General features: G+C 38.3%; 1 protein-coding gene across 9 annotated transcripts in view; it reads right to left on the bottom strand.

The window, feature by feature from the left end:
- The window catches only part of SPIDR (scaffold protein involved in DNA repair), a 584775-nt gene that overhangs the window by 363245 nt on the left and 206630 nt on the right, over positions 1-14900 (bottom strand). The gene's annotated exons all lie outside the window — the stretch shown is intronic.

Here is a 14900-nt window from a genome sequence, read left to right as displayed (position 1 = left end):
TTTTTTTTAAGATTTCAATCAGAGAAAGACATGTATCATATGACCTCAGTGATATGAGGAATTCTTAATCTCAGGAAACAAACTGAGGGTTGCTGGAGTGGTGGGGAGTGGGAGGGATGGGGTGCCTGGGTGATAGACATTGGGGAGGGTATGTGCTATGTGAATTGTGTAAGACTGATAAATCACAGACCTGTACCTCTGAAACAAATAATACATTATATGTTAAAAAAAAAAAAAAAGAAGAAGATAGTAGGAAGGGAAATATGAAGAGGGGGAAATTGGAGGGGGAGACGAACCATGAGAGACTATGGACTCTGAGAAACAAACTGAGGGTTCTGGAGGGGAGGGGGGTGGGGGATGGGTTAACCTGGTGATGGGTATTAAAGAGGGCACGTACTCCATGGAGCACTGGGTGTTATACGCAAACAATGAATCATGGAACACTACATCAAACACTAATGATGTAATATATGGCGATTAACATAACATAATAATTTTTTAAAAGATTTATTTATTTATTTTAGAGAGAAAGAGAACAAGTGCGGGCAAGGGGAGAGACAGAGAGAGAGAGAGGCAGACTTCCCACTGAGTGTGGTCCGGAGCCCAATGCAGTGCCCGATTACATGACCCTGAGGAGCATGACCTGAGCTGAAATCAAGACCAACTGAGCCACTCAAGCGCCCCTGGAAAATTCTTAATAGATGAAAATGAGAAGAGAGAAGAAATCATATAAGTCAGGAAACTAGAATGGATATTCAAAATATATAAACAAGTCCAGATAAAGTTTAGGGTTCACACTTGGAAGCAAGAGACAATAAGAATAAGATAATAAGAACAATATAATCCTACAGATTGGGTGTGCGTGTAGAGAGAACACACATGTTCTCTTACATAAAGACAAATGAACAAACCTATCATCCATGGGGAATATGCTCAAATTTATTTCTTAGAATAATGATGGGCAAATTCTTTCACATGCTTTCAAGGTAGCTTCTAAGTACCAGTGACTGGTCTGAGTCAGTGGTAAAGTCCATGCATTCAGACTTGTTTCTGTTCCCAACCCCACTGCTGAAATGCACTAACAAATTAAGTTTTGATAACATTTTAATGTACTAAAAGTAATTCAATACAATTCATTTTTGGCCTACTACTTTAATAATCTCTATTCTAAAATTGTTTGGTAATCAATAGTGCTAATGAAATACTTCAGAGGAAGAATCAATTGGTTCAAGTGATGAACAAAGGAGGCGAAATTTAGAGACAGGATAGTGGTGCTACTAAAGGAAATAGAGAATACCTTCAGGAGCAAAGAAAGGGAAAAGAAGATATTATTCCCAACACAGGGAGTTTTAAATGATCACAGGACTAGCACAGAGACATAGAGCCACCTGGCAAGAGGCTGGAATGCATCTGCTTGGCGAAGAGGTCATTGGAGAAGAAATGATCCAAGACACCAACCTTTAAGATGCCCGAGTTGTGGACACATGTGAGAACAAATCAGCCACAGCATTCTACCTCCTGAGCTCCCTGAACATTAAGGAGTATTTATGTGACTGTAGCCTCATCATAGACAACCTCCTTCAGGTTGCAGGATAGGGATCACAAAGACTCCATGACTTCCATTACTTTCAGGGATTCTTTATTTTGATATTCTATAATACTATACAGCCAAAATGGTAAGAAAAAAGACCCCATTTCTCTCCTTTAAAATCTGCCAGTTATTTGGTAATGCACACAACATCTGGGCAACATGAAGAGCTGGGATAAAATAAGAAGCACATACATATACTTACATGAGCTGATTAAAAAGAAAAGTAAAAAAAAATAGACAATTTTCTAAATAGGTGTTTATTCAATAAGCACTGTTTTTCCTTTAAAAAATAAATTTTAAATAACTATCACAAATTTTAAATTTAAAAATTAATTAGCATAATGCTTTATGCAAATCATCTGATACCTTTGAAGCTAATGTAACCCTATCTACAAATTTCTTCATGGAATGTTTAGGAAAGATTCCTGTTAGTGATCTCCCTGAATAAAGAGCTACTCCTGAACTGAAGTGTCCCAATTCCTGTGTATCAAATCTAAATCTAAATCCATGTATGAAAGTCTACATGAGTCGGGTCCTCTTAGATAAAAATTGTGTCTACTACTAACAAAGTCAAACAATAGAGTCTAATTACAAGAATAAGTAGTACCTCCATGGTAAAGTTACCTCTATGACAAATGAAACAAATTAGCCAGATCAAACACTGCTCTCTAACATTTAGAAATTTAAAGCTTTTAACTCTGAAATGTATTGAAAGGTCACACTAAGAGCAATAGAATACTAGTAATAAATCCCCACTTCTTAGTTTTAAATAACACCTTTGTAGCTACTTACTAACTCAGCTGGTAAAACAAAGAAAAGGGAAATAGTAACTAAACTAAACCATTCTTTTAGATAACCAATTATAAGACAGAAAACAGCTCACTTGACTCATATTTCATGCAAAACAAAAGTCTCAAGCCTTTGTTTTCAGCCCAGGTGAGAAGGTGTCCATGAGGGGAGGGGAGGCAGGTTGGGGGTGGGGGTCAGTGAAGACACCTTGTATGCCTGGTGGTAAGGGGGCAGGTGCTGGCTGCACCCTGACTTGCAGGGCCAGGCATGTTCCCCATGCCACATCCTGCAGTACACTGGTTTCTGCTCTCTGAGACGTCCCACTCAATTACTGACCAGGCCCAGACCTGCCCTTGTAAGATCTTATAAGATCACCAAGAGTCAGGCTATGCTAAGTTCACCATGTTTATTTTAGGTTCAGCCTCCCCTTCTTAAAGTCACACTACAAATGAGAACAGTAGTGGCATTTTAAGGAAAGAACAAAAGGATTTTAAGGCTCTGCCTGCTCAGAAGCTTTTAAATCTAATAACCACTAAATGTTTTTAGGGAAGGCAGAAGGTAAGGGCAACAGCAAAAATGCCGTAGGAGATAAGCCACGGCAACTGTGGCAAACAAAATGACCAAAACCAAGACAGCTCCTACAAATTAAAGGGAATGAAAGAGTACTGGTGACTGATAAACCAACAAATTTACTTAGCAAATGCCTTTATTTCCACTTCCAAAATTAAAATGGAATTTATTCATTTAACAAATTAATTGCGTGCCTACTATGTATCAGGAATCATTCTGGGTACAATGATTATAGTGGAGGAGGCACCAAAATTCATATCCCAGTGGTCTTTAAGTTCCAATGGAATCACATACACACCCCTTAATTAACATGGTCTGTTTTCTGGCTAGTTATCAAGAACTGCACAGTTGTGTGGAATAGCAAAAACACCAAAAATGGAAAGATTATATATATCAGACTTCCAGTTGCTCACAGAATTTTATTTTCTATTGGGATTAAAAATCAATAAACACAACACAATTCTAGACAATAGAGACTTAAACTATTGATAGGCGATATACTTTCACTATTTACTTCGTATGTTTGTGACTGAAACTTTATCCATGAAAATTGGGAGCCAGCTAGTGAGGAAAAACAAAAGCAATAGATTTTCTCACACGCTGAAGAAAAAAAAATCTTTTCTGAGGTAAACAGGTTTAACAAGCTACTACCATGGTCACACCTTTGTAAACCACTTGGCTTGCCCTCCTCAAATATGTTTCCAACCTCAAATTCCAGCCTGATGAGAATGACGGAACTCAAGTCCTATCAACCTGATCTTAAGTTCCAAAGAGCCTGCTCTGAGGAACCCAAAGAGAAAATGAGAAACAGCAGGACAAGGTGCATCTTAAGAGAAAGGGAGAGAGAGAGAAATTACTATGCTCTAGAAGGAACCTACCGGGTCAGTCATAGTTCACCAAGCACAGCTGAGTATGGAGAAGGTCAGGGCATATGCCCAAGGACAAAAATCCACAGCAAACAAGTGGTGATCTGCCCAGAACCAGGTCCACATAGCCTGGCTACAGTGATTGTAGAGGACAAGAAAGAAAAGCACCCCCTTGTCCAAGGAAGACACTATATAATTGTAGAATATGGATACAGTCTGTGATACAACCTATCCAGCCATTTTCTCTGTTTCAAAATATGTTCAGAGAAAGACACAGCCCTGCACACTCAGGTAGGGGCAGCACACCTTGTCCCCGGTCTGCTGAAGGGTCCTCCAACTCAAACCTACACTCAAAACTGGGGCCTCAAAACTAATAGAGAAGCCAAATGAGAGTGTGTTCTAAAAATTAATCTGTTCACTTATGCAAATGGAACAAGAGGCAGGACACAGTCTGTTTCTGGTTATGAGCTAGGCTTTTTTTTTTCCCCCAAAACAAAGAACTGAAATCTTACACAATGGTGGACTGGGGAGGGAAGAAAATGAAAGAAAATCAGAGAAGCCTAGAGAAGGTAGAAAGAGCTTCCACAGAAATATGCCAGGTAAATGCCCTAAGAAAATAAAGGCAATAAAGAAAAGCAAAAACAGTACAAAGCAAGTATACAGCCCTCTAGACCTGGGATTTGCCTCTCCAAACACAAGATCCATGTTAATAGGTATTAAGAGAAAATGATCTCTACAATCAAATCAGTTTGAATAAAGTAGGTTGAATAAAATTAAATTGTAAGATTTCTCAGGAGCTTTTATTTATTTTTTAATTTAAATTCAAATAGTCAACCTATAATACATCATTAGTTTCAGGTGTAGAGTTCAATAATTCATCAGTTGTGTATATCACCCAGTTCTCATCACTCAGGAGCTTTTAATATGCCCATGTGCATTGTGACCTCTAAGAGGGGGCTGTAATATGTAGTGTTTCCTAAACATATTTGACTACAATTTGCCCAGTTTTTCACTGAGCATCTCATGGAACTGAAAATTATAAAAACTTTTTATACTTTAATCATTTTAATGGAAATCCCTCAGAAGTGAAGTTTTCCATAACTTATGCTACTTCTATCTTCTTAAATATCACATGCTCAATAGTTTAATATTTTCTCCACAACTCACAATTATTATTGTGGATAACCATTATTTTGGACTGTGAGGTAATGCACTTCTGCATATGCCAGATGGGTTTCCTTCCCTCCATCTACAGACTGTTGGCTGGCCTCAATTCCTATCCAGGCCCAAGTCTACACAGACCACTTGTTCGCCTAGGGTTTAGATACCAGGAAAGAGCAAAGCTCCATGTTGGACATCTGGACTACAATGATTAATAAAATACAGATTCCGCTCTTTAGAGGTTTATATCTGGCTACTTTTTCAAATCTGAGTTGAGCCACTAACAGCCCAAAACACTTACTGCAGGAGTACCTAGGTAGCTCAGTTGGTTAAGCATCCAACTCTTGATTTTGGCTCAGGTCATGATCTCAGGGTTGTGCGATCCAGCCCTCTATTGGGCTCTGTTCAGTAGGGAGTCTGCTTGAAATTCTCTCTCCCTCCCCATGGGTCCCTCCCCCGACTTGTGCAAACACATGCTCACTCTCCCTCTCTCAAACAAATAAATAAATCTTAAAAAAAAAAAAAACAACAAAAAACCTCACTGCAAAGCAAATCTACTATCCGTTACTTCAGAGGCCCAGGGCCTCCTTCTACATCCATGGTTAGGTGAAAAGGCCCTAATCAGATTTCAGGTAGAGGGCTCTAACCACATCTTAGACATACAGGAAGATACTTCCTCAAAATAGCCAAACCTGATCAAATAATCCTCACAAGATTCCTTTGAGGTGAAAGGAGGCAAACTAGGTAAACTGAAAGAGGAAGATTAAATGATTTATATGCAGTTGTCCAGAGTCACACAAGTTAAGGCAATAATCTCAGGAATCCCCACTATCCACATAGTATCCAATACACACTATACCAGGTTCTGTCTAGAAAATGCCAGCCAAAATAGGGGAAATATTTTATAGATACACACACACACACACACACACACACACACACACACACACACACACGTATATATATTTAACTTCAGCAGCTACAAATATGCAGAGAGGCATAATGAATTATCTCTAAAGAAGAAATTTGTTCTGATTATTTTTCCATAACTATGAGGTTCAATAAAGGTGAAACATCAAGTACTTTAATATTAAGTAATTTAAAAAGGTATAATGTTTCATAATGCTTATTTCATCATTATTTCAAAAACTAAGAGGTAATATTTAATACACTGTTGGGAATGTTACGGGCCACAACGAGCTAAAACGATATTATGGAGATAAGTCATCTCTGCAAATGATTACTCTTTGACATTCATGCAAGAACATGAACTATGAAAAAAGTGCCAGACTGTTTCAGTCTCTATAAAAACTAGAAAGAGCAAAGGTAGTCCTGGAAACCTCACTCCTGAGAACATATTTTGTTTAAACTGTGAATCCAAACAAAACAATGTTTATTTTGGTGAGATTTTAAAGACTCATGATACTATAAAGTTACTCTGGGCTTGATTTATGAAGTCACGTAGGTAATTTCTTACTTGAAAATAAGATAATGCTGACTAAAATAAGTTACTAAAAGAACCTATTTGAAATATAATTATAACTAGCATTATATCATATATATAAAACTATATATATATAACTAGCAGAACATTTACAGCTAGCAAACATTTTGTGTTTGTTTCTGAACATAAATCTTGTGTTTCTGACCACTTATTATGGGACATGCATGAAAATGTTAACTCAGGTTGAGTTGGTACAATCATGTGTATTCTCAGAAGGGCCTGTTTTCCTGACTGGCCACTGACTGGCACTTGGGAATTGATCTCTTGGAGTATTGTGACAGAAATGTTTTGCACACTCAGTACCTGGGCCACACTGTACTATTTTGTCTTAGTCTGTGCAAACAATGTAATTTGTGGTGAACATCTGCTTTCTTTCTGAGAGACTGGAGTTCCACTGCAGTCATGCAAGCACAGTTATCTACATGATGGAACCCCAATAAAAACTAAGTGAGCTTTCCTGGTAGACAACACTTAGCACATGTTGCTGCAATTCATTGCCAGAGGAATCAAGTGTATACTGTGCAACTACCCTGGAAGAGGACTCTTAGAAACTCATGCCTGGTTTCATCTTTGTTGCTTCTGGTGTACCTTTTGCCTTTGTTGACTTGACGTTGTGTCCGTTGCTGTAATAAATCATAGCTTAAGTATAATGACTTCAAGTCCTATGATTCCTTCCAGTAAACCACTAACCCTGAGGATTGTCTGAGGGATCCCAGACACATAGTTTATAAGATTTTATTATTTTTAACACATTTTCCATCATTTGAGTAGAATCAGCGGTACAAGCTAATCTAATCCTGGTAATCAGGGATGGCTGGATATATTTCTTTTAATAATGTATATTCAAGACACAAAAATATCATTCCCCATCCATGGAAGCCATTTAAGGTTAGATGAATATTGTTTTAAAGCAAATCACCATCTACACAGAGGTTGGCAAAATTTTCTGTAAAGGACCATAGGGTAATTATTTTAGGCTTTTGAGGCTTTTACAAATACTCAACTCTGACATTGTAGTATGAGAGCAACCACAGATAACACATAAATGAGTGAGGGTGGCTAAATTCCAATAAAAATTTGCAAAGACAGGTAAGGGGCCTGATTTGGCCTGCAAGCTATAGTTTGCCAACCCCACTGGAGAATAAGTGAGTTTCAATAAAAATGACTTTTCTCAGTTTCTCTTCTAGGTAAGGAAAACTACAGATTAAAAAAATAATAAAACAAATGAAACTAAGGAAAATACCAAGATTTCTTCTCTCATCACTCAATGAATAAACATAAATTGTCTAAATTAAAAGTATAAATTAATTTTAAAGTTCAACTTAGCATTTACTGATACCCACTGTGACCTCAGTACATTAGTTATGAAGAGAAAACCCACATATAAGATTCTGCTCAGGAGTCCCATTCAGTTGAGTGACCAACTCTTGATTTCAGCTCAGGTCATGATCTCAGGGTCATGGGATCAAGCCCTGTGTGTTGGGCTCCACGCTCATCAGGGAGTCTGCTTGGGATTCTCTTCTCCCTCTCCCTGCAGCCCTCTCCCTGCTTCTGTGCACCACTCTCTTTCTCTAAAATAAATAAAGAAATCTTAAAGAAAAAAAAAAAAAAAGACTGCTCACTGGCACTGGGATATCCCTAGGCTGGTTGACATTCCGCTACACTGGTTTTCTATTACTTCATAACAAATTACTACAAACTTAGTGGCTTAAAACAACGCCCATTTATTAGCTCTGTCAAACAAAAGTGCAGGCATGGCATGCTGGGTTCTCTATTCAGGGTCTCCCAAGGCTAAAATCAAGGTGCTGGGTGGCCGCCTTCTCATCTGGAGCTCAGGATCCTCTTCCAAGCTCACGTGATTGTGGCAGGACTCAGTTCCTTGCAGTTGTCAGAATGAGGTCCCTGTTTTCTTACGGGCAATCAGCTGGGGGCTACTCTCAGCCCAGATTACTTTCCATATACTCCTTTTGGACTGACTTTCCCACATCTGTCCCTAATCCTATTTTTGAAATTTCCCAGAGGGACAAGAAGAAAAAGATGGCTCAGTAGAAACCACCACAACACCTAGAATGAGCAAAACAAATTAACCTAAAAGAGCACATGACAAGTCAAGGACAATTCAACTTTTATTAAAAGAAAAAAAAATAAAATAACGTGATTATCATGGTTGACAACAGCACTTCAAAAGTAAGCCTCAGGGGTAAGCACTTTCCACAACTTATTTCTCCTAGGCCTGTGCCCCTGGACATTTATTAATATCTGAAAGTCATTATCTTTCAAACTTTCTCTTAATTTGGAATTTCAAAAAATGGAACTTATGCCAGAAAACATTTCTACATAATCAAATATTAATGTAGGTTTTGTAGAAATTTTAAACAATGGTAACTTAGGCCTACTACTAAAATCCTCCTTGATTTGCAAATTCTATAAAATGACTGACTGATTTTGGATCTATTGAAAACCAATGAACTGATCTGTCTAGCACAAATACTTGGAAAGCCTACATAATGAAAAGCATCAACTTTTTTCTAAACAAACAACCATTCCACTAGACTACTGCCAAATTTTAAACCTGAAAATCTCAAATGCTTTGAATGCATTTCTCCTTCAAACTGCCAAAATCGGACTAATTACTAAAGTATACCAACTCATATATCTACTTTTCTCTGTACTATAGTATGAAACTTGTATTGGATTAGAAATGTTTAAATAAGTGTTACCATGTCTTTTGAAATGAAAACTGTCTCAATTTAAGGGATTTGCCTATGGAATTTTTTTAAAACTTTTTTTTTAATTAAGATTTTCAATTAAGAGAAGGTTGTAATCCCTATCATTTATCTTTAATTAAAACTAGCAGGACTATTGGAAATACTACTTTTCTGATGACTGGAGATTTTCAATCAAGTTTTTAATACCATTTCAGGAATATGTTCCACAGCAGTGACCTAAATAGTTTACTGTTTACTCCCATTTTCTACAATTACATCACTAGCTTAATAATTAAGGAATACATTCTTTTTTTTCTTTTTAAATTTATTATTGTTATGTAAATCACCATATATTACATCATTAGTTTTTGATGTAGTGTTCCATGATTCATTGTTTATTCATAATACCCAGTGCTCCATGCAGAATGTGCCCTCTTTAATACCCATCACCAGGCTAACCCATCCGCCTACCCTCCTCCCCTCTAGAACCCTCAGTTTGTTTTTCAGAGTCCATTCTCTCTCATGGTTCGTCTCCCCCTCTGACATACTCCCCTTCATTCTTCCTCTCCTGTTTTCTTCTTTTTTTTTTTCTTAAAATATGTTGCATTATTTGTTTCAGAAGTACAGATCTGTGATTCAACAGTCTTGCACAATTCACAGCGCTCACCGTAGCACATACCCTCCCCAATGTCTATCACCCAGCCACCCCATCCCTCCCACGCTCAACCACTCCAGTAACACTCAGTTTGTTTCCTGAGATTAAGAATTCCTCATATCAGTGAGGTCATATGATACATGTCTTTCTCTGATTGACTTATTTCACTAAGCATAACACCCTCCAGTTCCAACCACGTCGTTGCAAATGGCAAGATCTCCTTCCTTTTGATGGCTGCATAATATTCCATTGTGTATATATACCACCTCTTCTTTATCCATTCATCTGTCGATGGACATCTTGGCTCTTTCCACAGTTTGGCTATAGTGGACATTGCTGCTATAAACATTGGGGTGCACGTAGCCCTTCGGGTCCCTACATTTGTATCTTTGTGGTAAATACCCAGTAGTGCAGTTGCTGAATCGAATGGTAGCTCTAATTTCAACTGTTTGAGGAACCTCCATACTGTTTTCCAGAGTGGTTGCACCAGCTTGCATTCCCACCAACAGTGTAGGAGGGTTCCCCTTTCTCCACATCCCGCCAACATCTGTCATTCCCTGACTTGTTAATTTTAGCCATTCTGATGGGTGTGAGGTGGTATCTCATTGAGGTTTTGATTTGGATTTCCCTGTTGCCGAGCGATGTTGAGCACTTTTTCATGTGCCTGTTGGCCATTTGGATGTCTTCTTTGGAAAAAAGTCTGTTCATGTCTTCTACCCATTTCTTGATTGGATTATTTGTTCTTTGGGTGTTGAGTTTGACAAGTTCTTTATAGATTTTGGATACTACACCTTTATCTGATATGTCATTTGCAAATATTTTCTCCCATTCTGTCGGTTGTCTTTTGGTTTTGTGGACTGTTTCTTTTGCTGTGCAAAAGCTTCTTACCTTCATAAAATCCCAATAGTTCATTTTTGCCCTAACTTCCCATGCCTTTGGCGATGTTTCTAGGAAGAAGTTGCGGCGGCTGAGGTCGAAGAGGTTGCTACCTGTGTTCTCCTTTAGGATTTGGATGGACTCCTGTCTCACGTTTAGGTCTTTCAACCATTTGGAGTCTATTTTTGTGTGTGGTGTAAGGAAATGGTCGTTTCATTCTTCGGCATGTGGCTGTCCAATTTTCCCAACACCATCTGTTGAAGAGACTGTCTTTTTTCCATTGGACGTTCTTTCCTGCTTTGTCAAAGATTAGTTGACCATAGAGTTGAGGGTCCATTTCTGGGCTCTCGATTCTGTTCCATTGATCTATGTGTCTGTTTTTGTGCCAGTACCATACTGTCTTGATGATGACAGCTTTGTAATAGAGCTGGAAGTCCGGAATTGTGATGCCGCCAGCTTTGCTTTTCTTCTTCAATATTCCTCTGGCTATTCGGGATCTCTTCTGGTTCCATACAAATTTTAGGATTATTTGTTCCATTTCTTTGAAAAAAGTGGATGGTATTTTGATGGGGATTGCATTGAATGTGTAGATTGCTCTAGGTAGCATTGACATCTTCACAATGTTGGTTCTCCCAATCCATGAGCATGGAACGTTTTTCCATTTCTTTGTGTCTTCTTCAATTTCTTTCATGAGTATTTTATAGTTTTCTGAGTACAATTCCTTTGCCTCTTTGGTTAAATTTATTCCTAGGTATCTAATGGTTTTGGGTGCAATTGTAAATGGGATCGACTCCTTGATTAATCTCTCTTCTGTCTTGTTGTTGGTGTATAGGAATGCCACTGATTTCTGTGCATTGATTTTATATGCTGCTACTTTACTGAATTCCTGTATGAGTTCTAGCAGTTTTGGGGTGGAGTCTTTTGGGTTTTCCACAAATAGTATCATATCATCTGCAAAGAGTGAAGAGTTTGACTTCCTCTTTGCCGATTTGGAAGCCTTTGATTTCTTTTTGTTGTCTGATTGCTGTGGCTAGGACTTCTAATACTATGTTGAATAGCAGTGGTGAGAGTGGACATCCCTGCCGCGTTCCTGACCTTAGGGGAAAAGCTCTCAGCCTTTCCCCATTGAGAATGATATTCGCTGTAGGTTTTTCGTAGATGGCTTTTATGATATTGAGGTATGTACCCTCTAACCCTATACTCTGAAGAGTGTTGATCAAGAAAGGATGCTGTACTTTGTCAAATGCTTTTTCTGCATCTATTGAGAGGATCATATGATTCTTGTTCTTTCTTTTGTTAATGTATTGTATCACGTTGATTGATTTGCGGATGTTGAACCAGCCTTGCAGCCCAGGGATAAATCCCACTTGGTCGTGGTGAATAATCCTTTTAATGTACTGTTGGATCCTATTGGCCAGTATTTTGGTGAGAATTTTTGCATCCATGTTCATCAAGGATATTGGTCTCTAATTCTCCTTTTTGATGGGGTCCTTGTCTGGTTTTGGGATCAAGGTAATGCTGGCCTCATAAAATGAGTTCGGAAGTTTTCCTTCCATTTCTATTTTTTTGAACAGTTTCAGGAGAATAGGTATTAATTCTTCTTTAAATGTCTGATAGAATTCCCCTGGGAAGCCATCTGGCCCTGGGCTTTTGTTTCTTGGGAGATTTTTGATGACTGCTTCAATTTCCTTAGTGGTTATAGTTCTGTTCAGGTTTTCTATTTCTTCCCGGTTCAATTTTGGTAGTTGATACATCTCTAGGAATGCACCCATTTCTTCCAGGTTATCTAATTTGCTGGCATAGAGTTGCTCATAATATGTTCTTATAATTGTTTGTATTTCATTGGTGTTGGTTGTGATCTCTCCTCTTTCATTCATGATTTTGTTGATTTGGGTCATTTCTCTTTTCTTTTTGATCAGTCTGGCCAGGGGTTTATCAATCTTGTTAATTCTTTCAAAGAACCAGCTCCTAGTTTCGTTGATCTGTTCTACTGTTCTTTTTCTTTCTAGTTCATTGATTTCTGCTCTGATCTTTATTATTTCTCTTCTCCTGCTGGGTTTAGGCTTTATTTGCTGTTCTTTCTCCAGCTCCTTTAGGTGTAGGGTTAGGTTGTGTATTTGAGACCTTTCTTGTTTCTTGAGAAAGGCTTGTATTGCTATATACTTTCCTCTCAGGACTGCCTTTGCTGTATCCCAAAGATTTTGAACAGTTGTGTTTTCATTTTCATTGGTTTCCATGAATTTTTAAATTCTTCTTTAATTTCCTGGTTGACCCATTCATTCTTTAGTAGGATGCTCTTTAGCCTCCATGTATTTGCGTTCTTTCCGACTTTCCTCTTGTGATTGAGTTCTAGTTTCAAAGCACTGTGGTCTGAAAATATGCAGAGAATGATCCCAATCTTTCGGTACCGGTTGAGACCTGATTTGTGACCTAGGATGTGATCAATTCTGGAGAATGTTCCATGGGCACTAGAGAAGAATGTGTATTCCGTTGCTTTGGGATGGAATGTTCTGAATATGTCTGTGAAGTCCATTTGGTCCAGTGTGTCATTTAAAGTCTTTATTTCCTTGTTGATCTTTTGCTTAGAGGATCTGTCCATTTCAGTCAGGGGGGTGTTAAAGTCCCCCACTATTATTGTATTGTTGTCAATGTGTTTCTTTGCTTTTGTTCTTAATTGACTTATATAATTGGCTGCTCCCACGTTGGGGGCATAGATATTTACAATTGTTAGACCTTCTTGTTGGATAGACCCTTTAAGTAGGCTATAGTGTCCTTCCTCATCTCTTATTACAGTCTTTGTTTTAAAATCTAGTTTGTCTGATATAAGGATTGCCACCCCAGCTTTCTTTTGGTGTCCGTTAGCATGGTAAATGGTTTTCTACCCCCTCACTTTCAATGTGGGGGTGTCTTTGGGTCTAAAATGAGTCTCTTGCAGACAGCATATTGATGGGGTCTTGTTTTTTAATCCAATCTGATAGCCTGTGTCTTTTGATTGGGTCATTAAGCCCATTTACATTCAGGGTAACTATTGAAAGGTATGAATTTAGTGCCATTGTATTGCCTGTAAGGTGACTGCTAACTGTATGTTGTCTGTGTTCCTTTCTGATCTTTGCTGCTTTTAGGCTCTCTCTTTGCTTAGAGGACCCCTTTCAATATTTCTTGGAGGGCTGGTTTCGTGTTTGCAAATTCCTTTAGTTTTTGTTTGTTCTGGAAGCTTTTTCTCTCTCCTTCTATTTTCAATGACAGCCTAGGTGGATATAGTATTCTTGGCTGCATATTTTTCTCATTTAGTGCTCTGAAAATATCTTGCCAGTCCTTTCTGGCCTGCCAGGTCTCTGTGGATAGGTCTGTTGCCAATCTAATGTTTCTACCATTGTAGGTTACATATCTCTTCTCCCGAGCTGCTTTCAGGATTTTCTCTTTGTCTCTGAGACTCGTAAGTTTTACTATTAGATGTCGGGGTGTTGACCTATTATTATTGATTTTGAGAGGGGTTCTCTGTGCCTCCTGGATTTTGATGCCTGTTTCCTCCCTCACATTAGGGAAGTTCTCTGCTATTATTTGCTCCAATATACCTTCTGCCCCTCTCTCTCTCTTCTTCTTCTTCTGGGATCCCAATTATTCTAATGTTGTTTCGTCTTATCGAATCACTTATCTCTCGAATTCTGCCCTCGTTATCCTGTAGTTGTTTCTCTCTCTTTTTCTCAGCCTCTTTATTTTCCATCATTTGGTCTTCTATATCACTGATTCTCTCTTCTGCCTCATTTATCCTAGCAGTTAGTGCCCCCATTTTTGATTGCACCTCATCAATAGCCTTTTTGATTTCGACTTGGTTAGATTTTAGTTCTTTTATTTCTCCAGAAAGGGTTTCTCTAATAACTTCCATGCTTTTTTCAAGTCCAGCTAGTATCTTTAAAATCAGGATTCTGAACTCTAGGTCCGACATCGTACTAATGTCCGTATTGAGTAGGTCCCTGGCTGACGGTACTACCTCTTGTTCTTTTTGCTGAGGTGATTTCTTTCGTCTTGTCATTTTGTCCAGAGGAGAATAGATGAATGAGAGAACAAAATGCTAACAGGTTTACAACATCCCCAGCAAATATACTGTATACAAATCAGAAAAGACCTGAAAGCAGGGGAAAAGAAAGGGAAAGAAAGAGGAAAAAAAAAGAAAAAAAAG

This window comes from Callorhinus ursinus, unplaced genomic scaffold (genome assembly GCF_003265705.2).
Source record: "Callorhinus ursinus isolate GAN/ISIS: 27379988/994484 unplaced genomic scaffold, GSC_fseal_2.0 scaffold5, whole genome shotgun sequence".
Classification (NCBI taxonomy): Eukaryota; Metazoa; Chordata; class Mammalia; order Carnivora; family Otariidae; genus Callorhinus; species Callorhinus ursinus.
This window is presented reverse-complemented; position numbering and strand designations above follow the sequence as displayed.